The sequence below is a fragment of the Canis aureus genome, chromosome 15 (genome assembly GCF_053574225.1).
Source record: "Canis aureus isolate CA01 chromosome 15, VMU_Caureus_v.1.0, whole genome shotgun sequence".
NCBI lineage: Eukaryota > Metazoa > Chordata > Mammalia > Carnivora > Canidae > Canis > Canis aureus.
In genome coordinates this window covers 3,462,789-3,488,533 of record NC_135625.1, presented here as the reverse complement: position 1 = coordinate 3,488,533, position 25,745 = coordinate 3,462,789, and the positions used below count along the sequence as shown (strand labels likewise).

The following is a 25,745-nucleotide window of genomic DNA, read 5'->3' as shown; positions in this document are numbered from 1 at the left end:
TAAAAAATAAAATACAAAACTGGACCCCCCCATCCTATACTATGTACAAAAATTAAATCAAATTGGATTTAAAGGGTAAATACAAGGCCTGAAATTATTATAAAACTCCTAGAATAAAGAAGGAAACATTTCCTTGAACTGGTTTTGGCAATGATTTTTTGGATATGGAATTAAAAGTATAAGCAACAGAAGCAAAAACCAACAAGTGAGCCTAGCTCAAATTTAAAATCTTCTGCACAGCAAAAGAAATAATAGGCCATGAGAAAGGCAGCCTACAGAATAGGAAAAAAATGTTTGCAGATCCACTTTCTTTCTTTCTTTTTTTTTTTTTTTTGATGAAACTAATATCCAAATATGTAAGGAATTCATACAACTCAGTAACAAAATAATGATAACAGTATGATTGAAATATGGGCAGAGGACCAGAATAGACATCTTTCCAAAGAGGACATATAAATAGCCAACAGGTACATGAAAATATAGTCGGCACTATTAATTGAGAAAAATGAAAACCAAACCAGAATGATATTTTACCTCAAAGTTGTTAGAATGTCTCATTAAAAAGACAAGAAATGACAAGTGTTGAGCAGAATGTGGAAAAAAGGAAATTCTTATGCACTGTTGCTGTAAATGTAAACTGTTACAGTTATTATGGAAAACACTATGAAATTTCCTCAGAAATTAAACATAAAAGTACCATATGATCCAGCAATTCCATTTCTGGTTATATATCTGAAAGAAATTAAATCACTATTTTAAAGAGATATCTGAATTCCCATGTTTGTTGAAGCGTTCTTCACAATTGCCAAGATATGGAAAACCCTAAGTGTCCAGCAATGGAATGAATGGATAAAGAAAATGAGGTATACGTATATGTTGAAATATTATTCAGCCATTAAAAAGAAAGAATTTCTGCCATTTCTGACAACATGGATTCTCTTTGAGGGCTTTATGCTAAGTGAATTAAGGAAGGCATAAATAAACAGGTAGTGTATGATCTCACTTATGTGTGGAATCTACAAAAGCCAAAATTACAGAAACAGCATGAATTGGTAGTACCCTCTGCATGGGGGTGGGGAAAATTGCTCAAAACCTAAAAGCCTCCAGTTATAAGATAAGTATGTTCTATATACCTAGTATATAGCATGCTGACTACAGTTAACATTATTATATACTTGATAGTTGCTAGGTGCATAGATCTTAAATGTTTTTACTACACCAAAAAGAAGACAAAGTGCTAATTATGTGAAATGATAGAGGTGTTAATTAACTCCACTGTGGTCATTTCTCATATATATCATAAATCATATTGTACACCTTAAACTCACACAATGCTTATTTTTTTTATTTTTAAATGATTTTATGTATTTATTCATGAGAGACACAAAGAGAGACAGAGACACAAGCAGAGGGGGAAACAGACTCCCTGTGAGGAGCCCGATGCAGGACTCAATCCCAGGACCCCAGGGTCAAAACCGGAGCCAAAGGCAGACACTCAACCACTGAGCTACCCAGGCTTCCCAAGTGCATGTAAATTTTATAACATAGATTAAATGGACCAGTTTACTGAAAGAGGTAAACTACCCAAACTCCCGCAGAGAGACAAAGATCATCTGATTAGGCTTATATCTATTTAAGAAGAGGAATCAATAATTATTAACTTAAAAAAAATAAAGCACCAGGCCCAGATGGTTTCACTGGTTAATTCTCCACAGTTAGAAAGGATTTATATCAATTTTCCTTTTTTAATATCAGTTTTTCATTTCTCTTCCTGAAAACAGAATCAAAGGGGATACATTCTTACTCATTCTGTAAAATAAGCATTACTCTCATACCAAAACAGAAAAAGACACTGCAACAAAGCATAGACCATGAATATGTACTTAAAAATCCTCAACAAGATATTACAAAATTAAATCCAACAATGTATACAATAATTATATACCGTGACCACCAGACATTTGTTTCACATCATATGTGAGTCTAGATCAATACTTGAAAACCAATTAATGGCTTCCATCATGTCAACAGGCTAAAGCAGGAAAGTCATATGATCATATCAATAGATGCAGAAAAGCATTTGACAAAATCCAAACCCTTTCATAATAAAAATTCTCAGTAAAAGAGAGGAACTTCCTCAACTTGGTATAATGAACATCTACATAATACCCATAGCTAATATACTTTGTACTAAGAAAATGGACATTTCTCTCCTAAGATCAGAGAAATGTCAAGAATATTCTGTCTCACTACTGGTTTCAATATCATATTACAAATTACAGGTACAAAGAATCAAGAAAAGTTAATAAAATATATATAGATTGAGAATGAAAAAAATAAAACTATATTTGTTTGCAGATGACATAATCGTCATATATATAGAAAATCCCAAAGAATTAAGAGAAATACCACCCCCCCAAAAAAAAGTTCTGGAACAAGTAAATGAATATAGCAAGATCCCAGGTTAATATACAAAAGTCAATTACTTTCTTAAATACCATCAATAAACAATCTTAATTTGAAATGAACAAAACATGATTTACAAGACCATCAAAACATAGAAGTTGCCCTTCAATGAGATAAAGCCTAAATAAACTGTATATCCATACAAAGGAATATTATTCAGTGATAAAAAGGAATGAGCTTTCCGACCATAAGAAGACATCATGGATGCTTAAATGCATTTTGCTAAATGATAGAAGCAGTATGAAAAGGCTACACATGAGGATAATTTGAGCATAATCATCATCATCATCATCATCATCATCATCATCATTATATTGGATTAACCTCAACTACAAATTTATTTATGAATCCAAACTTTTATAAATTAAGAATTGAATAAATAAGTCAATGCAAGAAAAGGGACAACTGTCCCATACATATGAATTTCCAATAATTAAGGTATATATTCTGACCTCCTGGAGGCGGACTATAATCCCTCCATCCATAGATTTCAGATGCTTACAGTAGCTTACTTCTAAATGGGACAGAATGGAACAGTCGGGGGAAACAGAGCAACTTTAAAGAAATTTGACTTACACCACTTTAGTCAGATGATCAAGTATGATTTCTAAGATGTCATGTGCCCTTGATATGATGTGATGAAGATGGCAACATATTCACATTTGAAGAATTTAGGGAAAGATTTTATAGGAAAGTAAAGGTGGGGCTGTTCCATAGGACTGATGAGACATAACAAACTCTAAGGATTTGTTGTCTATAGGTTCATGTTTGATGAAATTATTCTAGACTATTTCTATTTATCTTTAAAACCATAATAGGTAAAAATTTTATTCTAATCCACAGGCATCCATCTTCAGGGAAGTAAACTGCTGTAGTATGTCTTATATATAATTTTATAATCATTACATAGGGATATAGTTGACATATCCACATTTTAGGCAATTACAGTATTATTTTTAAACTTATATAATGAGACTCCCATGACTGTGTTGGTTGGTCAGTAACACCATATGGATAACGCATTAAATATTCTTGCCTCCTGATTTGTTTATTTTCAGGAATTCCATCAGGTGATCTCTATAAGCATTTAATTAATAAAAGCTAGATTTGATTTAGATACTGTCATTTATACTAATATGACTTGTTTAAGTAGTACTTAGTTATTGAAGATAATAAAAATATTCTGTGTTGTAAGAGATGCAAGGACTTAACACGTATGGGACTCACATGGGTGGTTTTCATCACAAAGCATCATTTCCTTTACTCATGTTGGGAGAAAAATTTTATCCTATCCCTTAAAGTTCTTCTAGCTATTCTAAAAATTAAATTGGCATGAGGCAGATTAACGGGGGGAGGGGAGAAAGAAAGTTTAATTGTGTGCTTACAGAGACCCGATAATAAAATCAAAACCCAAAGAAATAACGAAGGCAGGCAACTTTTATACTTTTTAGTCAAAGAAACAATAGATCTGTGAGGAATTTATGGGACAAAGAAAACATATGTTTAGGAACTGTAATTATTAAGGAATTCTAAACTAAATTTGGGCTAGGGTAGTAAATTAGTAAAAGTAACAGATTTGTTTTTTTACAACCTTTTCAGCTCTGAATTCCCTATCTTTGGTGATAAGGGTGTCTCTTTACCTTCTGGTACAGGGAGTTTCATTTCCTGATTTCTGTAGACAAAGGGGGTCAAAGTGCAGTTCTTGCATTGGCTGTTCCTTAAGTAACATTATTTTAAAATAATCACTACGTCGTATTGGCACATTTGGCGGCAGCCTGACCTTGGCCCCCACATTCACATTGTTCATCTGCTTGCAACATATTTATTATGCTATTTAAGCCTCATAAATAACATCCACCCATCAAGGTTTTGTTCAATTTAATTTTTTTCACATGAAAAATATCCCTACTACCATAGGCCATAGGGTTAAGTAATTTTGTTTAATTTTCACTCACATGGTCTTGGTTACTTATTTGAAATTCAAGCTATTTTACTATATACTATAATTTGTATATATATATAGAGAGAGTTATAATATATATATATATATATGTAGTAGATAAAGTTCATGACAAACCATATCATCAGTCAGCTTTCAAAACACAGTTTAGTATTCTACATAGAAAGCAGAGTTTCAAAAAGCATTTTTTTAATGTTCTGATTATTTGCAGTGAATATAGGGCTGCATGTATAGCATGTTATCAGAAATGGGGGAAAATAATCACAACATTAATAGGATAAAGATGTCCTAAATTTGAATTAATATTTTACATTAACATATTTAATTTTAAATCAATTCATATCATATTTTCTATAGGAGGAAGATGCTTACGGTTTTAATTGAATCCTTCAAATTAAAAAAAAAGGGGGGGAGCATTATTTAGAAACACTTATCCAGAATTATTCAAAGAGAATCACTGCATCATTCAAAAACTATTTTGACCATGCTTGGATTCACTCACCAGATAAGAATTCATCATCCACCTACCTAAAGGAGGACACTATTAAGCAATGTGGGAGATATAAAAATCACCTTTTCCTCCATTAGCTTATAAACCAATATGATGAAGTGAGATGAGACCATATGGATGAGAGCTAACCTAGGTGACACATACACAGGTCTTAGATTTGAGTGAGAAATTTATTACTCTGATAAAGCCTACTAAAATCATGCAACCTCATGATTTTTTCCCCTAAAAAATCCTACGTAACAAAGAAAATAATTTGGTTTGATTATGTGAACAATTACATTTTCTAAACAAAAGGCTACGTAAATGGGAAGAACTCAATTTTAGAGTTGATTTTAGAATTCTGAAACACTCCACAGGATTTTAAAGGAATGCACCACAGAGATTAGAGAGGAGGAGCAAAAGGTCTTTTATTCTTGGCTGCCGGTGGAATACCAGGTCAGCAAAGAATATCATTCAAATAGTCAGAGGTCACCTTATCAAAATTTAATGAAACAAAATGCAAGCCTATCCATTTTAGAGCTTTCTTTAACTCTGAAAGTCCTGGGTCGCTTTTCTAAATTCACCAGAACTCACACCTCCTATTCCAAGCAGTCCTCAACTGGAACATCTTTGATCTACGCCTGTTGTACCCAATTAAGTTTCCTGTTTATAAGTAATAATTTTAAAGTGAAGGACTCTAGGCCAAGGCAGTCATAATATGTTGGTAATTTAATAAACTATGTGGATTAGGTGGTCTGATGTCCCATGATTACGTGTGGAGGAACAATTTCTAAAATGCGGAATTGTGCCCAAAATAATAATAAAATCTATGAAAGCATCAATTATAAAAACTAAACAGTGCATGTGTATCTGTGTATGAGGTACTGTCCTGAACATTATATATTTTGTTTTTCTAATAATTAATTTGACTCTGTGAAATATATAATAATAATAATTATTATTATTATTATCATTATTAAATTACTTGTTCAAAGCCACAGAGCTGGATAATTGGAGATCTGAATTTTAATGTAGTTCAGTTACAGTGATGATGAAGTGGTATATAATCAATTTTTCACTCCTCAAGTACTTAAAAATATTTCTCAATATTTTCTTTTTAAAGTTTAAAGTTTTGTTTTCTATATTTAAGTTTTAATATACCTAAATCAATTTTAAGCTGTGGCCTAAGGTAACAATCCAATTTATTTTTTTTCCATGAAGATAACCAGTTGTTCTAGGATCATTGTTAAATAAGCAATTATTTTGCCCCATGTGCTATGCCATGACTCATGTTTTCATATGATTGTGAATCTGTTCCTATGATGTCTATTTTCCTTGAGTTGTCTTTGCTATTTTAAAAATACATCATTAATATATCTACAAGTGAATTTGTTTTTATTTTCACTGATAGTTCCTTTGCCTCTGTGTTTGGGTTCATGTCTTGTAAAAAATGTTCAGTTTTTTTTTTTAACATTTTAAATACTTTTTGCCTTCATTTCACTCTAGAATTTCTTTCTGGGCCTTACTTAGCTATATAGTGATCCTCATTTTATTGTCTTTATCTTTTATTTATCTTCATAGTTTCTCTCTTCCTTTCTCTTTACACTAATTTCTGGGTAATTTTTTTTCCGGATACACCATTGAATTCAGGATTTCCACTGGTCTGTGTTGAACTTGTCATTTAATTTATTCACCAGTTTTAAATTAAAAGTAGCACATTTTAATATACAATATTATTTCTTTTCCTATGTTTGTGGTCCCTTTTCAGAGTCCCCTGCTGCCTACTCATTATTTTTAGCTCCTTTATTTATTTTTATTTCTTTAATTGGTGTCTTCATTTTCATTTTATAGCTGTAAGTAATCTTATATTTAAGGTTATGCTTTCAGACTCCAAATTATTTGTTATTTCTGACTTTTATTCATTGTGTGTTAGTAATTTTTAATTGCTTGATTTTTTTTTTCTGTAGCAATCCTGTTTGCCTAGTGTCTTTCAAAAGTCATACCTTAACTCAGCAATTTCAAATCCTGTTGTGCACATCTGTGATGGGCTGTCATCAGTCCAAGCATCAGCCTTGGTGCTTGTGCCACCCTTTCTCACCTAGTGCTCATGGTTCTCTTACTTACTGAGTATAGTCCCTTATTTTCAGTTGGGCTTGTTTTTCGGTCTTGGGGACTGTATTAGTTTCTCGTGGCTGCCATCACAAATTACCATAAACGGAAGAGTTTAAAACAGTAAAAATTCATTCTATCATAGAAGTCCACCATCACGGTGTCAGCAGGGCTGCAGAGTCTCAGAAGACCCTCAGACAAAATTCCTTTGTGTATCTTCCACTTTCTAGAGGCTGTCTTCATTCTTTGTGATGTCATCTGTCCAGCATGAGCCTCTATCTTCACATGCCTTTCTCTTCCTCTACAATTTCCCTCTTGTCTCTTCTGATGACACTTATAATTGGATTTATGCCCCCTCCCCCACAGTAATTCAGAATGATCTCATCTCAAGATCTCCCTAACTTAATTATATCTGCAATGACCCTTTTTTCTAAATATGGTCACATGCCCAGTTTTTGAGAGTTAGCATGTGGACATTTTGGAGGGGCCATCATTCAATCCAATACAGAGACTTCCCCTTGTTTTCTGTGAAATATTTTCTATCCTAGATCTGGTTTTATATTTTTAAGATTGCCCTTCAGAGTATCTTGATTATGTAAAGCCCTTTTCCTATATTACTGTTGAGAATATAGGTTTTGGAGTCTATATAATTTCATAGTCCTAATTCTGATTTTGGATAAGACTATAGATACAGAGGTAGAAAAAAAGAGATGGATAGGTAGAGAAATAAAGATCATTCCTATATATGTCGCATCATTCATTCAATAAACATTTACCATTTATGAAGTGTTTACCTCATACTGTCCTACCAGCTGAAAATGTAATAGTGAACATAAAAGTCAAAGCTCCTGCTTTAGATGACCTTCCATGCTGGTGAGGTTTAAATGGTATTGTTGTTGTTGTTGTTGTTGTTGTTGTTGTCGATTAACACTGAGTACTAAGTGCTTCACCAGGTTGCAAGCCTCCAGTAATCATGTCAGTTAAGCACTGTTACTACCTAGTGGGTCAATATAAAAAAAAAGAGGTCATCAATACGCTTAAACATGATACTGTTCATAATGTAATGTCTTCTTTTTAACATCTTCAGATCGATAGTCAAGAGATTTATTATTTAACACAATTTTATTCTTAATTTTTTTAAGGATTGCATTTATTTGAGGGAGAGAGAGCACTCCTGTGAACAGGAGAGGGGTCACAGGGGAGGAGCAGAGACAAGAGACTCTGCCCTGAGCATGGATCTCCACGTAGGGCTCAATCCCAAGACCCTGAGATCATGACCTGAGATGAAATCAAGAGGCAGATGCTCAATTGACTGACCCACTCAGTTGCCCGTATAGCCAAGGGATTTAAATTCTAACCTTAATTCTGCCACAAGCAAACTAGGCACTTTTGATCATATCTTTTACCTTTACTGGGCTATGATACCACTTGTCTGAAAGAGGAGATAAAGAGTAGATGAAGAGTGAAGCCCTTCCAGGGTTGAAATTTTAGGACAGTTTACAAAGTAGACACTCAAGGGGATATGGCATTTGCAGATTAGATTAAGTCCACATACCAGAGTGGATTTCTGCTCCACTCCTGGGCATACACATATGTTTATGTTTAAACCTGTCACTTGTCTGATGTGCTTTCTCAGCTTATAGCTGCTGAATGTTAAGATTTTTGAATCTTAAAAAAAAAAAAAAAGAAACAGTCTCAGGCCTGAGCAGAGGCGTGGATTATACACATAGACTTCTATTACAATAAGCTTAGTGGGACACCAAGATATCATCAAAGATACTCAGTGAAATATAAATGAAATATATAGAGAGCCATTTTTCCAATGTACTTTTGGGTTTACAACCTTCAGGAAGAAAAAAAAAGAAAAAAGCAAGGAGTCAAAAGTGAGAAGGCAAAGTTGCACAAGGGTCAGTCTTACTCTATTCCTCTATAAACCTGTGATTTCCACCCTCAGACACCCCAGTTGTCCTGTCAGGTCTGTGACACCCAGGAATGACAGCTTCAAGTGGTAAAGCCTTTTAATTTAATTCGTTTAATTTAGCTCACTTAACAATCCTCCATCCTAAACTACTTCATACATTAGAATATTGTTTATAAATATGCCACACTGTTGTCATTTTGACACTGCAGGGTGACAACTTACTGGCAGCTAACATACCACCCAGTATCTTACAAGTTAAATGTGCTCACTGTACTTGATCACTTGGCCCCATAAAGCTATCAAACAAAAACCAAGCCTGGGACTGGAATCATGCGACAGGACCTCATTATACTCTCTTGTCTTAGTTTGAGCCGCATAACAAAGGCCAAAGACTGAATGACTTAAACAACAAACATTTGCATCTCACAGTTCTGGAGTTGGGAAGTCTGAAATCGGGGTGTCAGTGTGGTTAGGCTCTGGTAAGTGTCCTATTCTTGGTGTCTTCACATGATGGAGAGAGAGAGAGAGAAAGCAAGCATGCTCATCCCTATCTCTTCTTATAAGGGCACTGATCCCATCATGAGGGTGCCATCCTCGTGACCTCAGGACTTCTCCAAAGCCTCATTGCCGATGCTATCACATTGAGGATTAGGAATTCAAGTATGAGTTCTAGGGGGACACAGCCTTCAGCCCATGGCAGTGATCACCTGGATAACCTAGAACTACGGTCAAAGTAACTTATTTTCGATTTTCTTTTAAACAGATATACCAATTTTCAAATTATTATATAGGATTGTAGTTTGATAACCACTGATAGAAATACATGTAAATATAATTCCTATCCTAGGTCAATCAATACAATTTAAAAAATGAAATATTTTGTGATGAATATTCATCATTGCATTTTTTTTGGTAATCACTGGGGCTCTCCGTTGATGACCATTTATTCCTCTGTCTGGCATATGGGAGACTGAACCTCTTGTGTTTGATGAGCCCATGGCATGGATGTGGTGAGTCTCATGTTAAACATGATGTTTTGTGTGTAGATCAAAACCCTCCAATGCTTTCTGTTATTTCTCCGTTGGCCTCCTGGGGCCTGCTTTGCACTATTCATTTATCCAATATTAACTGAGTGCCAACTACTCATTCAATCATTTAATCAAATTACATACACACGCACACACATCCATTCCTTCTAGGACTGTACTAACATTATGCCGTAAAATGTCTCCTCTCAGGCAGCCCAGGTGGCTCAGCGGTTTAACACCTGCCTTCAGCCCAGGGCCTGATCCCGGGATCGAGTCCCACATCGGGCTCCCTGCAGGGAGTCTGCTTCTCCCTCTGCCTGTGTCTCTGCCTCTCTCTCTTTTTTTCTCTCTCTGTGTCTCTCATGAATAAATAAATAAAATATTTAAAAAATATCTCTGCTCTCTGTCCTTAAGGAGTTATATTCTAGATATATCAACAAGCATTTGGACAAAGATCATGATGAATTACAAAAGATGTAATGACAGAAAACAGTATGGTAACCTTGTTTGTTAACACTGTGCTGTATGACTAAAATTTGCTAGGACATTAGAACTTAAGTGTTAAAATTTTACAAAGAGATAGATATGTGAGGTATCAATAGTAGGAATTTTTTCATAATGTCTATGTATATCAAAACGTCATATTTAGACTTTAAATATATTGCTATTTTATTTGTCAATTATACCTCAAGAAAGCTTAATAAAAGACAGTGTCAAGAGTTTATAGGTTCAGGGCACCTGGGTGGCTCAGGCGGCTGAGCATCTGCCTTCAGCTCAAGTCATGATCTTTGGGATCGAGTCCCACATCAGACTCCCTGCTCAGAGGGGACTCTGCTTCTCCTTCTGCCCTTCTCCCTACTCATGCTCTCTCTCTCTCTCTCTCATACTCTCACTTTCTCTCAAATAAATAAATAAAATCTTCAAAAAAGAGTTTATAGGTTTATATTAGAAGAGAAAAATTTTAAATTAGGACATTTCATCAACATTTAATGAGGGAAATGTAGACATTCCTTAAATACAATCTAATATAGTTTCAAAATGCTTTTTGCTATTAATAAAATCCATTTTCTCTATTAAAAGCATTCTGTGAATTATAATCATAGTGTGGCTACCAATTTAATGTTCATCCTATATTATCTACATTTTATATTTCCTATCTGACTCTGTTAACTATTTTCTAACTTGAGATCGCCTGTTTTTTCTAACAAAGATATCTCTGTTTTGTACCTAAAGGCAGAATGAAAAGAGAATTTTTCTCTTTAAATTCATCTCTAAAATAAATACTTAGTATTATTAAGGAACATTTTAAGCCTGATAGCTATGGCTGGGGTTTTCAGTACTATGTTAAATAAAAGTAGTGAAAGTGAGCACCTCTGTCTTGTTGTCTTGTGTTGTTTGATCTTAAGGGAAAAGCTTTTATCTTTTCTAAGTTAAATATGATGTAAGCTGTGTGCTCCTCTTATATGACTTTATTATGTTGAAGTATGTTCTTTTATACTCCATTTGTTGAGATTTTTTTTTTAATCATGAAAGCATGTTGATTTCTGTCAAATGTTTTTTCTGCAGAGGTGATCATATGATTTTTGTCCTTAATTTTTTTAATGTGATCTAATCACATTTATTGACTTGTGTATGTTGGGCCATCCTTGTGTCCAGGGCATTCCCACCTGACCATGGTGTTTGATCCTTTACCATTGATTTGATTTGCATGTGTTTTGTTGAGGATTTCTGAATCTATGTTCATTAGGGATATTGTCATGTAATTTTCTTTGTGTATGTGTGTTCTTGTATAGTTTTGGCATCAGGGTAATACAAGGCCTCATATAATTAATTAATTTGAGAGTATTGTCTCCTATTATACTTTTTAAGAGTTTCAGAAGGATTAGTATTGATTTGTCTTTAAATGTTGGCAAAATTCACCAGTAAAGACCTCTTTCCCTGAACTTTTCATTGGGGGCAGGGGGTGATTACTGATCAATCTCCTTAATTATAATTACTCTGGTTTTTTGTTTTTGTATGGTTCTAGGAATTTTTTAATGATTTAAAAAAAAAAAAACTAATTCCAGAATAGTTAACATACAAGATTATATTAGCTTAAAGTGTATGATACAGTTTTCAATAATTTTATACATTGCTCAGTGCTCATCATGATGAGTGTGTTTTCAATCCCCATCACCTATTTCATCCATTCCTCTACCCACCTCCCCTCTGGTAACTGTTCATTTGTTCTCTATGGTTGTCTGTGTCGGTTTGTCTCTCTATATTTCTTTTTCTGTTCATTTGTTTTGTTGTCTTAAATTCCACATATGTGTTAAATCATATGTATCTGTCTTCTTTTGACTTTTTTTTTTCACCTGAAATAATACTCTCTAGCCACATCCATGTTGTCGCAAAGGACAAGAATTCACTCTTTTTATGGCTGAATAATATTCCGCTGTATACCCATACCACAGCTTCTGTGTCTAATTCATCTATTAGTGGACACTTAGACTTCTAACATAATTTGGCTATTGTCAATAATGCTGCCCTAGATATAGGGATGTGTATATCCTTTTGAATTAGTGTTTTTCTCTTTTTTGGGTAAATACCCAGCAGTGAAATTACTGAATGATAGGATAGCTCTATTTTTAGCTTTTTGAGGATCCTCCATACTCTTTTCCACAATGCCTGCACCAGTTTGCATTCCTACCAACAGTGCAAGATTTCTTTTCTTTCCAACACCCATTGTTTCTTGTGGTTTTGATCTTAGCCACTTGACAGGTGTGAGGGGGTAGCTCCTTGTATTTTTTATTTGCATTTCCCTGATGATGGGTGATGTTGCATGTGTCTTCATGTGTCTGTTGGCCATCTGTATGTCATCTTTGGAAAAATGTCTATTCATGTCTTCTGCCCATTTTTAAATTGGATTATTCATTTGTTTTGTTGTTGAGTTTTAACACTTCTTTATATATTTTGAATGCCTTTTCTGAATATGTCATTTGCAAATATCTTCTGCCATTCAGTTGGTTGTCTTTTAGTTTTATTAGTTATTTCCTTTTCTGTGCAGAAGATTTTTATTTTGATGTAGTCCCAAAAGTTTATTTTTGCTTTATTTTTCCCCTTGCCTCAGGAGACATCTAGAAAAATATTGCTACAGTCAATATCAAAGAAATTATTGCTCACATTCTTTCCTAGTATGTTTATGGCTTCAGGTCTTACATTTACATCTTTAATCCATTTTGAGTTTATTTGTGTTTATGCTGTAAGAAAGCAGTCCCATTTCATTCTTTTGCACATTGCTATCAAGTTTTCCTAACACCATTTGTTGAAGAGACTGTGTTTTTCTCATTGCATATTCTTTTGTTGAAGATTAATTGACCATAAAATTGTGGATTTATTTCTGGGCTCTCTATCCAGTTACATTGATCTGTGTGTCTGTGTTTATGCCAGTACCAAAGCTGTTTTGTTTACTACAGCTTTGTAGCATAACGTGAAGTAAGTAATTTTGATGTCTTCAGCTTTGCTCTCCTTCTTTAAGATTTCTTTGGATATTGGGGTTCTTTTCTGGTTCTACACACATTTTAGGATTATTTGTTCTAGTTCTATGAAAAACCCTTTTGGTATTTTGATAGGAATTGCATCACATGTGTAGATCGTTTTGGGTTATGTTGACATTTTAACAATATTTGTTCTTCCAATCCATGAGCATGAAATATTTTCCCATTTCTTTGTGTCATCTTCAATTTATTTTATTATTTTTTATGGTTTTCAGAGTGCAGATATTTCATCTCCGTGGTTAAGTTTATTTCTAGGAATCTTATTATTATTGGTGTAATTATAAATGGGATTGTGTTCTTAAAAGTGTATAGAAATACAATGGATTTCTGTACATTGATTTTGTAGCCTGTGGCTTCACTGAATTCATTTATCAGTTTTAGTATTTTTTTGGTGGAGTCCTTAAGGTTTTCTCTTTCTAGAAATTTATCCACTTATTTTTAGTTATCTAATTTGTTGGCATATGGCATTTCATGATATTTTCTTATGATCCTTGCTATTTGTTGTCAGTTGTAATATCTCCTCTTTCATTTCTGATTTTCTATGAGTCTTCTCTCTTTTTATTTTGGCTTGTCTACCTGGTGCATTTCAATTTTATCTTTTAAAAAATGTATCTTAGTTTTACTGGTCTCTTCTATTTCTTTTAGTTTCATTTCATTTATTCCTCTGTGTTTTTCCCTTCCTTCCAATAACTTTCAGTTAGGCTAGTTTTTTCTCCCTTTTCTAGTTCCTTGAGGTATAAAGTTAGGTTGTTTATTTAAGATCTTTCATTTTTCTTAATGTAGGTATTTATTGCTATAAACTTCCATCTTCAAACTGCTTATGGCATCCTGTAAATTTGGGTTTATTGTATTTCTATTTTCATTTGTCTCAAGCATTTTTTATTTCCACTTTATTTTAATTTTTTGACTTACTAGTTGTTCAGATGCATGTTATTTAACTTTTGCATGTATGTGGATTTTTTAATATTCTTCTAGTAATTGATTTCTAGTATCAAATCATTGTGGTTAGAAAGGTAATTGGCATGACATCAGTCTTCTTAAAATTATTAAGACTTGTTTGTGGCCTAACATATGACCTATCCTGGAAATTTTTCAAAGGTACTAAAGAAGAATATGTATTTTGCTGCTGTTGGATGGAATGTCCTATTTATGTCTTTTAGGTCCATTTGGTCTAAAGTACAATTCAATTCCAGTGTTTCCTTTGTGATGTTCTCTCTAGATTATCTATCCATTTTTGAAAGTGAGGTATTGAAGTCCCTTAGTAGTATTGTATTACCGTCCATTTTCCCTTTCAGATCTATTAATATTTACTTTATCTATTGAGGTTCTCTGATGCTGTGTGTATAAATATTTATAAGTGCTCAATCCTCTGGATGGATTGGCCCCTTTATCATCACATAGTGATGTCTCCTGTTACAGTTTTAGACTGGCATGCTAGTGTGCACTCCAAACCCCTTGTTCTGTGGGAAGAAGCTGGAGTCAGGGTTTCCCTCTGATTGTATGGTGCTATGCTGGGGGTGCAGTTTGTGATAAGATTGTGTCTTAGCCTTTCCTGCTTGTTTGGATGTTGAGTAAGTGAGTGAGTTGTTTGTTTGTTTGTTTGTTTATTTGTAGAAGTCACTCAGCTAGTTTCTAGATTTCTCACAAAGTGAGTTGCTCTGTGTGTAGCTGTATACATAAGCATATGCTAAAGTATAATATAATCTAATATATAATCTTTCAATCTATTTTTAGGTATATTTGTTAGAGAATTTCAAAGAAAATAGTACACAGAATAAAGATAACTTCCAAGAAGATTTTAGTATAATTTTAAAAATTAACATATCGGTCATTCTTGAGATTTATGTCATTATGTAATGACATAAATAGAGCTAAGGTATGATGCTAAGTGAAATAAATTAGTCAGAGAAAGACAAATGTCATACAAATGTCATATGATTTTACAGTATATGAAGAATTTAAGAAACAAAACAAATGACCAAAGGGGAAAAAAGAGAAAGAGAGAGAAACCAAGAAACAGACTCTTACCTATAGAAAACAAAGTGATGGCTACCAGAGAGGGAGTGGGGGATGGGTTAAATAGGTGATGGGGATTAAGGAGTGCTCTTGTCATAATGAACACCAGCTGATTAAAATAAAAACTTAAAAATATACATCAATATTATTTCTAATAGTATACTATAAAACATTTTATGCAGTAGTGCTTTCTATGTACAGAATTTTAAAAGATAAATATTAGCTATCTAAAAAGAAAACATGAAGGATACAATGCATCTCTCCTAGTTTTAGAAGGCAGTCTAAACTGTGCTTACCTGAATAACAAGAGATCCATTTATTAAGAGTTCCTTAAAAATTTTAGATGGATGAAACTGAAAACTAACATAAATGAAAAAGACTTAGCATAGTGACTGTGGGATTATGTTTTCAACTCTCTGTATTTAGACTTTGCCAGTAGAATGTCAAATATGCCAAGTTCCCCAAACACTGATAACCAAATAACAGGTCATTTATATATTTTGCTTTATAAACATATTTAAGATGTATTTATTTATTTATTCATGAGAGACACAGAGAGAGGCAGAGACACAGGCAGAGGGAGAAGCAGGCTCCCTACAGGCAGCCCAATGCACAACTCAATCTCTGGACCCCGGGATCATGCCCTGAGCCAAAAGCAGATGCTCAACTGCTGAGCCACCCAGGTGTCCCTGCTTTATTAACTTTTTAAGGACAGTTATCATATAAGGCATTTTAAATTTAACTTGTCCTTTCTTCATTGCAGAGTAAACCAATCATTGCCTTTACTTTTTTTAATCATCTAAATTTGACTAATTTAGTTAAAATGTTGAAGTTTGAACCTTATACATATTTTTTTAAAGTCATATCCTTTATAGAAGAGAGCATTTCAACCAAAGGAATTAGGAAGAGAATAAAAGGTGAGAATTGGGAAGAGAATATAAAAGGTGGCTTATAACCAGTTTCTCCCTCTTGGGAATGCCTGAAGCTGGCAGGTGTGAAGGAAACCGGACTTCCTTATTTGTTGATAGAAAAAATCCCAGGCCGACTCATAATGCATGTATAGTTGGGGTTTGCCAGTCGCTCCAAAATCAAAATGTGCTCACCTTGATAAAGTAGAGTCAGTAGCCTGAGTTGATGGTTGTCAGGCAGTGAGATCAAACAGGATGGCACTGGCTTTGACTTCTTATCTCTATCCATCCCTAGTAACTACTAAAGCTTGACTCTGAGTAAAATAATGGTTTAGAGTTATGGCAATGCTTTATAGAGAGATGGAATATCCCAGGATGTTAATAATGAGGGGATAGGAAAGTCTGGATGAGCTACTGCTATTACAAACAATCCCCAAATCTTAAGACAGTAAATGTTTATTTTGCGCATGTATTGGAAGCACAGGAGTCATTCAGAAGCTCATGGCCCTCATGTCCTATGTCCCCACTTTCCTTTATTGTCATTCAGTATTCCTTATTTAGCTGGCAGATGGAAGAGGGAAAGCATGAAAGATTCTCAAAGAGACTTTAGGAGCCAAGACTGTAAGGGATATACACAAAATCTTTCCACATTCCACATGTAAAACCTATGCGTATAACTCATCGACATGATCTCACATATGCTCAATAGAGGCTGACTCTATTCCGGGAAGAGTGAGAATGGAATATGATAGCAGTTTGTTCCAAATCACAATTAGCAAAGGGAATTAACTAATAAATACATTTCATGTGATATTTTCTTTAATTCTTAAAGGGAGTTTTGCAAAGAGTAGCACAGCAGAACCGAGAACTTGCAGGTAGATGTGAACAGCTATGCCTAGCTGATTGTCGACCCAGGGAGAGAAACAAGTCAATGGAAGGACAGCCTTTTGAAAATACAGTAATAGAGCAATTGCACATCCATAGGCAAGATGGAAACCTTTACCTAAACCCTATACTTTATGCAGCTATTAACTCAAAATGGATCTCAGACTTAAAATTCTAATACTTTTAGGAAAAGAGAAAAGATAAAAGCTTCAGCATCTAGGGCCAGTCAGAGAATCATTAGACTTGACACTAAAAGAACAAACCATAAAGGGGAAAAAAATGCATGAAGTAGACATCAGCGTAATTTGAAACTTTTGCTCTATGAAAGACCCCTTTAGGATGTTGAGAAGGCAAGCCTGCCGACTGGGAGAAAATATTTGCAAACCACACCAGTATGCAGAATATATACATAACTCTCAACACTCAGCAGGAAGAATTAACTAACAAAATAAAATTAGAAAATGGGCAAAAGAGCCATTTCAACAGAGGACATAGAAACTGTAAATAAGCACATAAAATGATCTTCAATATGCTTAGTCACTAAGGTGATGGAGATTCAAACTTCAGTGTGGTATCACTGCCCACACATCAGAATGGCTAAAAATAAAATAAAATAAAATAAATAAATAATGACAACATCCAAAGGCTGGCAAAGGTGTGGGGAAAGTGAATCAGGCATACACTCCCGAGGGGGATGTAACATGGGGCAGCTACGCTGGAAACGGGCTTGGCGGATTCTTCAAAAGCTGAGTATGCAGCCACCGCATGATCCAGCAATTGCACTCTTGGGAATTTATCCCAGAGAAATGAACACTTCTGTTCATACCAAAAAAAAAAAAAATCATTTGTGAATGTTTACAGCAAATTTATATTTAATAAGCCGACGTGGAAACAACCCACCTGTCCTTCTATAGGTAAATGTTAAACACACTGGTACAGACATACCACGAAACCATACCTAGCAACAGAAATGGATGAAATACCCACACACAACAACTTAGAAGAGTCTCCAGGGAAAACACCACCACAGGGAGGTTGTATAATGTATAAACTCACCTACGTCATGACCTGGAAATGATAAAATGCAGAAATAGCAGATGGGTGTTGGGGTGGGGGTGAGGGCAGAGAAGAGAGTGTGGCTTTAGAAGGCCCCCAGGCAGTGGGGATTCTGGAGCTGCTGGAAGTGTCTGCACCTGAGGGCCTCCGCTCAGTATCCTGATGGTGGTGTGGTGCTGTAGCCTTACCTGCTGGTGTCACTGGGTGCAGGGTCAATGGGATCTCTTTTTATTATTTATAGCAATTTCCCCTGAACCTATGATTATTTCAAGTATAAAGTTTGATTTAATGAAAGTTTACCTCGCCTTACTAGAAAAACTTTTGGCACGTACTAACAATATTTTTATTAAATAAGCATATATTTTAACAGCACACATGTTTAGAGTCAATATTTAATTAAGATTAGTTGCCATTCATATTTTTACATTGATATATAGAATATTTTTATATTAATATAATATTTTATGATATCTTCAGTTTAAAATTAAAAGATGTCAAGTTTTCATCTTTAGAATTCTAATTCTGGAGTGTTAGTAAATGTACTTTTCATCTGAATGTGATGCACAATTTTACCTTTTTACTAAAATTCTATGTTACTTAAAATCTAAGAAATATTAAACTGTACATTTAATATTTGAATAATACTGATTAAAACAGACATATATGTGCTTATTCTTTAAATCCCAGTGGCAAAGTTTTTTTTTTTTTTTCTGATATTCACTTAAAAATATGGGGAATTTATGCCACATTTGTCTTCCTCTTCCAAATAAGTAGCTTCTTTACAAATATAAGAATATTGGCACAAGAAACATTAGTTTCTTAGTGTCCTAATATTATGGAGTATTTGCTCCACTGATTATATAATTTTATAAAGTGGAATCCTAAAAGCCCAAAACCTTTTGAAGTGATTTGGTAAGTTAATCTACATTCACTGGACAACAGATTTATGGATTCATATCTATTTTGCACATAGAAATGAGGCATGCTCTCTCGAGGAATTCTACAAATAATTATATTTTTGTCATTCTGACATGGTCATATTTGCCATTATCAGGTAAAATTCAAACAGAGAAAATTCCTTTTCAAATCATAATTTTTCACTCAAATCATAAAATTTTGCATTCCTGAACATCTTCAGCTGCTCGTTCTCTGAATAAAGTACTTATGAATTTTATGATTGAACTGGATTTGTATTTGTTATTTCTTCAAGGAATTAATGACCTGCATTTAGTTTCTTCTTATCCTTTTACTAAAATTGCTTCTGGTTTATTGCTCTTACTTATACCAGGTTTTTCTCTGAAATCAGGGCACGGAAATGAATCTCTGCCCATTTTAGGGAAAGTGCCCATTTACACTGTTATTTACAGTGTACATGAAGCATATTCGTAAGTGGAAGAAAATGGAGGCAGTGAGTCCTCAGATTGAAAAAAAAATGTTGTAGTAAAGATTGCCTGTAGTTAAATAAATAAGATTTGTTTTAAGGGAAACTCAAATCCTGGTCTCAAAAATGGTTTTTGACTATGCAGTATGTCCAGTGACACAGAGGCTTCCCATGTTCTATTGGGGGGAAGCAGCCTGCAGAGCCTGCGCGGGCCCCAAGAGAGCGTGTTCTCCATTGCCTGATGCAAATGGGTCCAAGAGGGAGAATGGAAGTGGAAGGCCTCTCCCCACAGCAGACCCCTAGTCCTCTGCAGATGGGAATCAGGCATAACCAGAGAATGCGCTTCACACCTTTCTGCATCTTCCCTGTGCTCCTGTAGGAATGTTGTGGACCAGTAACATCTGTGGGCCTCACAACCTTCCCCTTTCCCGGAGGCGGTATTTATTGTGGTGACATTGTTCCTGTTCTATTGCTGCGGGTTGTGTGAGTACAAGGGAGATTCCTTTGGGATTCAGGTTCTCTCTGTCAAGAGCAACGATGGTGGAATATCAGGTGAGAAAAATGTGTGTCATTCAGAGACCCTCGACTTTGACCTTGACGCTGTGCCATGATAGGATTTAGATTCTAAACCCGGGGAACAGGGTGAGCGTATCTCATGTGAAGAAAGTGAACTGAACCAGATGTCGTGCTTAGCAGCACACAGACTGCTTTTGTTACTTTCGCTTGTGGAAAAAAAAGAAAAATCAATTTATCTTCCTTCTGGGTCTGTGATAGAATCGCACTCCTCACCCTTCTTTGAAGTTAAGTGAGGTGTAATGTCATGTGTCAGCCAATGAAATGTGAACAGAAGTGACTGAGTCCTTTCTGGGCAGAAACCTTAAAAGGCGGTGCACAAGTCACGTTTGTAGGTGCGTGCGTTCGAGGAGATGGGTCCCCAGCAGCAGGAGCTGTGATGACAGTGATGAAGAGAAGTGTCCCCTCAGACTGCAGCAGCCACGCAGTACGATTGAAGGGCAGGAAGACCTCACCTGTCCTGATGAATTAACTCGAGTCACATGTAAATTGCACTCAGAGGAGACGTAATGCAGTCAGTATTAATGTAGATGGAAATAGAGTTCTATCAAGTGCTAGGGAGACTGAGAGATTTTTTTATGTTAGGAGCTGGCCCATGCGACTGTGGAGCTTGCAAGTCCAGGTTCTGCAAGGCAGGCCAGCAGGCAGGACACACGGCACGGAGGCGACGCTACGGTTCAGACCTGAAAGCTATCTGCAGGCAGAAAGTCGTCTTCACTGAACCTCACTCTTTCCTTTGGGACCCTCACCTGGTTGGCTGAGGCCCACGCACATTAAGGAGGATAGCGTGTCCGTTCCAAGTCTACTGAGTCCAATGTTAATCATCTCTAATAAAATACCTGCACAGTGGGGCACCTGGGTGGCTCAGTCAGTTAAGCATGTGACTCTTGACTTAGGCTCAGGTCATGATCTCAGGGTCATGAGATCGAGCCCCACGTTGGGCTCTGTGCTGAACATGGAGCCTGCTTAGGATTCATCTCTCCCTCTCCCTCTGCCTCTGCTCCACCCCAGCTCCTACTCACGCTCTCTCTCAACACAAACAAACAAAAACCCAACAACAACAAAACACCTTCACAGCACAACAAATAAAAACCCAAAACAACAAAACACTTTCACGGCAATATCTTGACTGGTGTTTGAACAAATATCTGGGAATTATAGCCTAGCCCCATTGACACAAAAATTAATCATCACAGAAGCTTGTGGAACTTATCTATTAAAGATGCAGTATTTTCTTCCCATTCTTGTGTTTTAACAAATATGTGAGGTAGAGAGGTGGTCTCTCTGGGAGGTAAGCGTTTCTATGTAGAAGGAACAGATTTTTGCAGATATGCTTCCTATCAGCCACAGTGTGGGAGGGCCTGAGAGAGAAGCTTGAGGAGATCCCTTCTCTATCTCCTCAGGCAGGCATCCCATCCCGTCAGACTAACTATGATGAAGCATCTAGTGTCAAAATATATGGTTTCACATTCTTCCAGTGTTAAGATTGAATACCACGGATCTGACTATCCACTCAAACTGCAATCTTTCCATTAGTGTATGTCTGTTGGAAGACAGCCTTGGTCTCAGGGCTCCTATTAGGTACAGACCTTCACAAGCACCTCTTCCTAACGTCAAAACACTACTCCCAAAGGAGGAAGGAGCAAAACAAATGAGTAAACTGTGTTGTTTGTAAATGGATATTCTCTTCTAGTCTAGAAAAATCACAGAAGGCATGATTCTTTCTCTCTCTGCCTTTTTTGTTTGATACAAGGTCATTCTCACTGGAATCTGTTTATAAAGTTGAGATCCGCTTTCTATACTATTATTATTATGGGGAATATGCATAAACCCTCAGAAGAGTTACCAGTTGGACTTTTTGGCTGGAGTTTTCTTGGTTATAAATCCTGAATTTTCTATTCTGTTTTTTTATTTAAAAAATAACTCCTAGGAAAACTGATCCCACTGGTGAAATATAAATGAATATAATTATAACTATAATTAATGTAATCATTAATAAATGCCTATAACCTTTGAAATCCAAATGATAGACGTATGTAATGAAAACATAATATAGTATTACTGTTATGCTGGGTTGCCATTATTCCTTAACCTAGAAGTGTTGATTTTATGATTTTGTGATAATAGCTCAAGCTATTTACCCATAATTTTTATGCTATCCTTCAATACTAATCTAATGTTACAGAACTGTTCATGGTGAAAACAGCAATTTTTCACCATACCTCAGGTCATTCTGCTCCAACTTTCTTTCTTCACTGTATCGTTTCCTTGTTTTATGTGAACAATGTCATCTTGAATATTTGTGAGGATACTTACTGCTTTGTTTTCCTTCTGTTTTATTAGCTCTCTCATCTTGCTAAGTATTGAGTTGTTCTACTTATCTTGTGCTTTTCTGCCTTTGCTCTTTGCAACGTTGGGTTTTCTCACTTGACTGCACATCTTGATTGCACCACTGGTAGTTTCTCTAGACACAGGTGTAGGTTCACATAATCTCCATAGACTGTGAAGTCACTTGTATACCTTGAAGATTTATATGATGATGTCTGTTACAAGAACATAGTAACAAGTGTGAGGCTTTGACAAAAGTTGAGACAGAATAAGTCAGTAGGAGAGGAAGAGTAGTGTGCAAGAGCTCAGGTCGGAGCCTGGCTTGAGCCCTGAAGCTGCTGTTCACTTGGGGTGGGAACAGGCAGTGTTCTTAACTTCTCTGTGTCTCTCTTCCTAAACGAGGAAAATATATGCTAAATATTTAGTCCATTTGGGCTTCTGTAACTGAATACCAAAGTATTATAAACAACACAGACTTCTTTTTCAGTCCTGGAGGCTGGGAGTCCAGGATCCAGATGCCGGCACATCTGGTGTCTGGTGAGAGGACACTTCCTGGTTCATAAACACCTGTGTTCTCTCTGTGGAAGACAGGACATGGGGATTCTCTGAGGTTCCTTTTATAAGGGCATTAATCTCATTCATGGGGTCTCCACCCTCATGACCTCCCAGAGGTCTCACCTCCTAACACCATCACATTGGGGGTTAAGGTTTTGGCATATGAATTTTTGGGGGATACCCACATTCAGCCTGTAACACTAACATTTCTTTCCTTCATTTTTGTCAGACTCAGCACTGAGTCTTTTCATTAGTTCTTCTGTAATTGTCACTGAAGTGTGTTAACTAAGTACTATTATTATCACAATTATATAGATTGAGGAATTTGCAATTAGAGAGGTTTTTAAAGATTCTCCCAGAGACATGAAGAAGAGGAGCCAGAATTTCATATGGCATAAAAGTTTGTTATTAACCACTAAGCTATTAACTACTGCCATTGTCCTAGAAGCTCCTTTAGGATGACAGCAGGCCTTGTGTTCCCAGCACGCGAGATTTCAGTTCTGCCGAGGAAGTAAAACTTGCTGTCACCTCAGTCTTTGTGCATTTGCCCATATTGTCAGTAACATGGTCCCATTTTCCTTCATTTTTATCACAGCTTTCTGCCTGGTTATGCTGTCATTCATTTTCCTTGGTATGTGAACACATGGACATACCCCAGGGGAATGCTACTTGAGAGCTGGACCAGTCCTCAAAATCCTGGCTCTTTGGTCTATTAAAATCCTTCATCTGTGCTGTGAGGGTTTTCCTGATGTGATTCGGATGTCAGGAGTTTTGTAGGACCATGAAACTGGTGCCAAATATTTAATCTTATACTTTCAAAATCATCAATTATTGGACAAGTAGAATAAAACTTGATAAATAAAAAAAAAATTCAGAACAAATATTACTAATGTCTCTAAAAGTTTTGCAGTGAAAGAATCCTGGAATACCATTACATATACATTTCTATGGAGTAATAGAAATGGTAATGCACAAAGTTAGCCAGTATGACATGATGGCTAAGTATACAGTTAGATGGAAATTTACCCAAAACATGTTTGGGGTTGTGTTAAGTGGTTACGGACAAATTTGAATTATCTATCCCTGAGAATCAATGGTGACAGAGATGTTGTATGTGAGGAAGCAGGTAGAGAAATTGTTCAAAAACCAAAATATAGACAGATAAACCATGAAATTGAAAAATAAATTGAAGTTCCTTTTTAATAATGGAAATAATGTTCAATAATATACTTTGAAGTAAATAGAAGCCAAAAGCTCAGGTACTAGTGGGACAGAAAATCATAACAGAAGACCTATGAGTGAGACTTGCTGAATCTTACTGAGTAATTCATCATTTATCTCTTGTTCTTTGCATTTTTTTCATGATATTTTCTTAATTCTACTTTACTATTGCTGTAAAAGATGCCAGGAACAGGTATACATTAGCTAATCATGGCAGGCATGTGTCTGAAATCGCTCTTCCTCTTTTCTTAAACTCCATTCTTAATGAAAGTACTACCTAGTACACATGATAGGCGGAATTTAAATCATTCTGGTGTTTTGATGGAACGAATTCTGGGTCAAGAGTAGTTTTAGCATTTCAGGGTTGACTCTGAAAATGAATGGATTTGCACTAAGAGGACTTACTCACAGCAACTGTGATCTTCTAAAACTATCTGTTGGCCACATCTTCATTACCAGTGAACTTCAGGTGAAAGGAGGCTTGATGCCAGGACAATTAGGTAAGGATGTCCTTGCAAATGTTTTTAAATTAGCTAAGTGCCTTTGAGAAGGGAATCCACACCAAGGTGATGCACATTAGCAACAGGAACATTTCCATTATATCCAAAAGATGAAATAATTTGAAGGTCTTCTTTTGACAAAAAATACCAAGGTATGAACACAAAGTGAATATTTATCTATAATAAAACCTATTAAAATGTTAGTAAGGTATTACAAGAATAATAAGAAAGTATTACCACTTCAAGATGATGAATCAAACAGCATAGATGAAGCAGAAGCTTCCTTAAGGACATCATCAAAGTTCACAAAACACAACATAGATAACCTGACTACCTCTACATCTATCAGAGAAAGAGAATGTATTGTTAAAAACATTTCCTTGAAAATCTCTTCAAATATTTAAGGAAGAAGTAATGCAAAATATACAAAATATTCCAGAAAACTGAAGAAAACAGGAAATTTCCAGTTCATTCTATGAGGCTAGCATTACTCTGATATCGAAACCAAAGATATTACCAGAAAAACACAGAACAATATTCCTCATAAAATCAGTGCAAAAAAATTTAACAAATTTCTAGCAAACCAAATACAACAATATATAAAGATAACATATAATAAGTAGAAGGAATTCACTTAGGAATTTATAATTGCTTAATATTTGAAAATTAATCAATGTAATATAACATATTGAGACTAAAAATGAAAAACTATGATCAAATGTATGAAAACATATAAAAATTCAAAACTTACCCTTGCTAAAACTTTTCTTTTTTCTTTTTTTTTTTTAAGATTTTATTTATTTATTCATGAG

General features: G+C 35.3%; 1 long non-coding RNA gene across 1 annotated transcript in view; it reads right to left on the bottom strand.

Annotated features, from left to right (window-relative positions):
* Window positions 1-22,861, bottom strand: part of LOC144283911 (uncharacterized) — a 98,598-nt gene extending 75,737 nt beyond the window's left edge. Inside the window, exons 1-2 of the long non-coding RNA XR_013352407.1 lie at window positions 22,646-22,861; window positions 7,820-8,022 (exon numbers count right to left, since the gene is read on the bottom strand). This is a non-coding gene — a long non-coding RNA (uncharacterized LOC144283911). The remainder of the gene's footprint in view (window positions 1-7,819; window positions 8,023-22,645) is intronic.
* Between the last annotated feature and the right edge of the window lie 2,884 nt (window positions 22,862-25,745).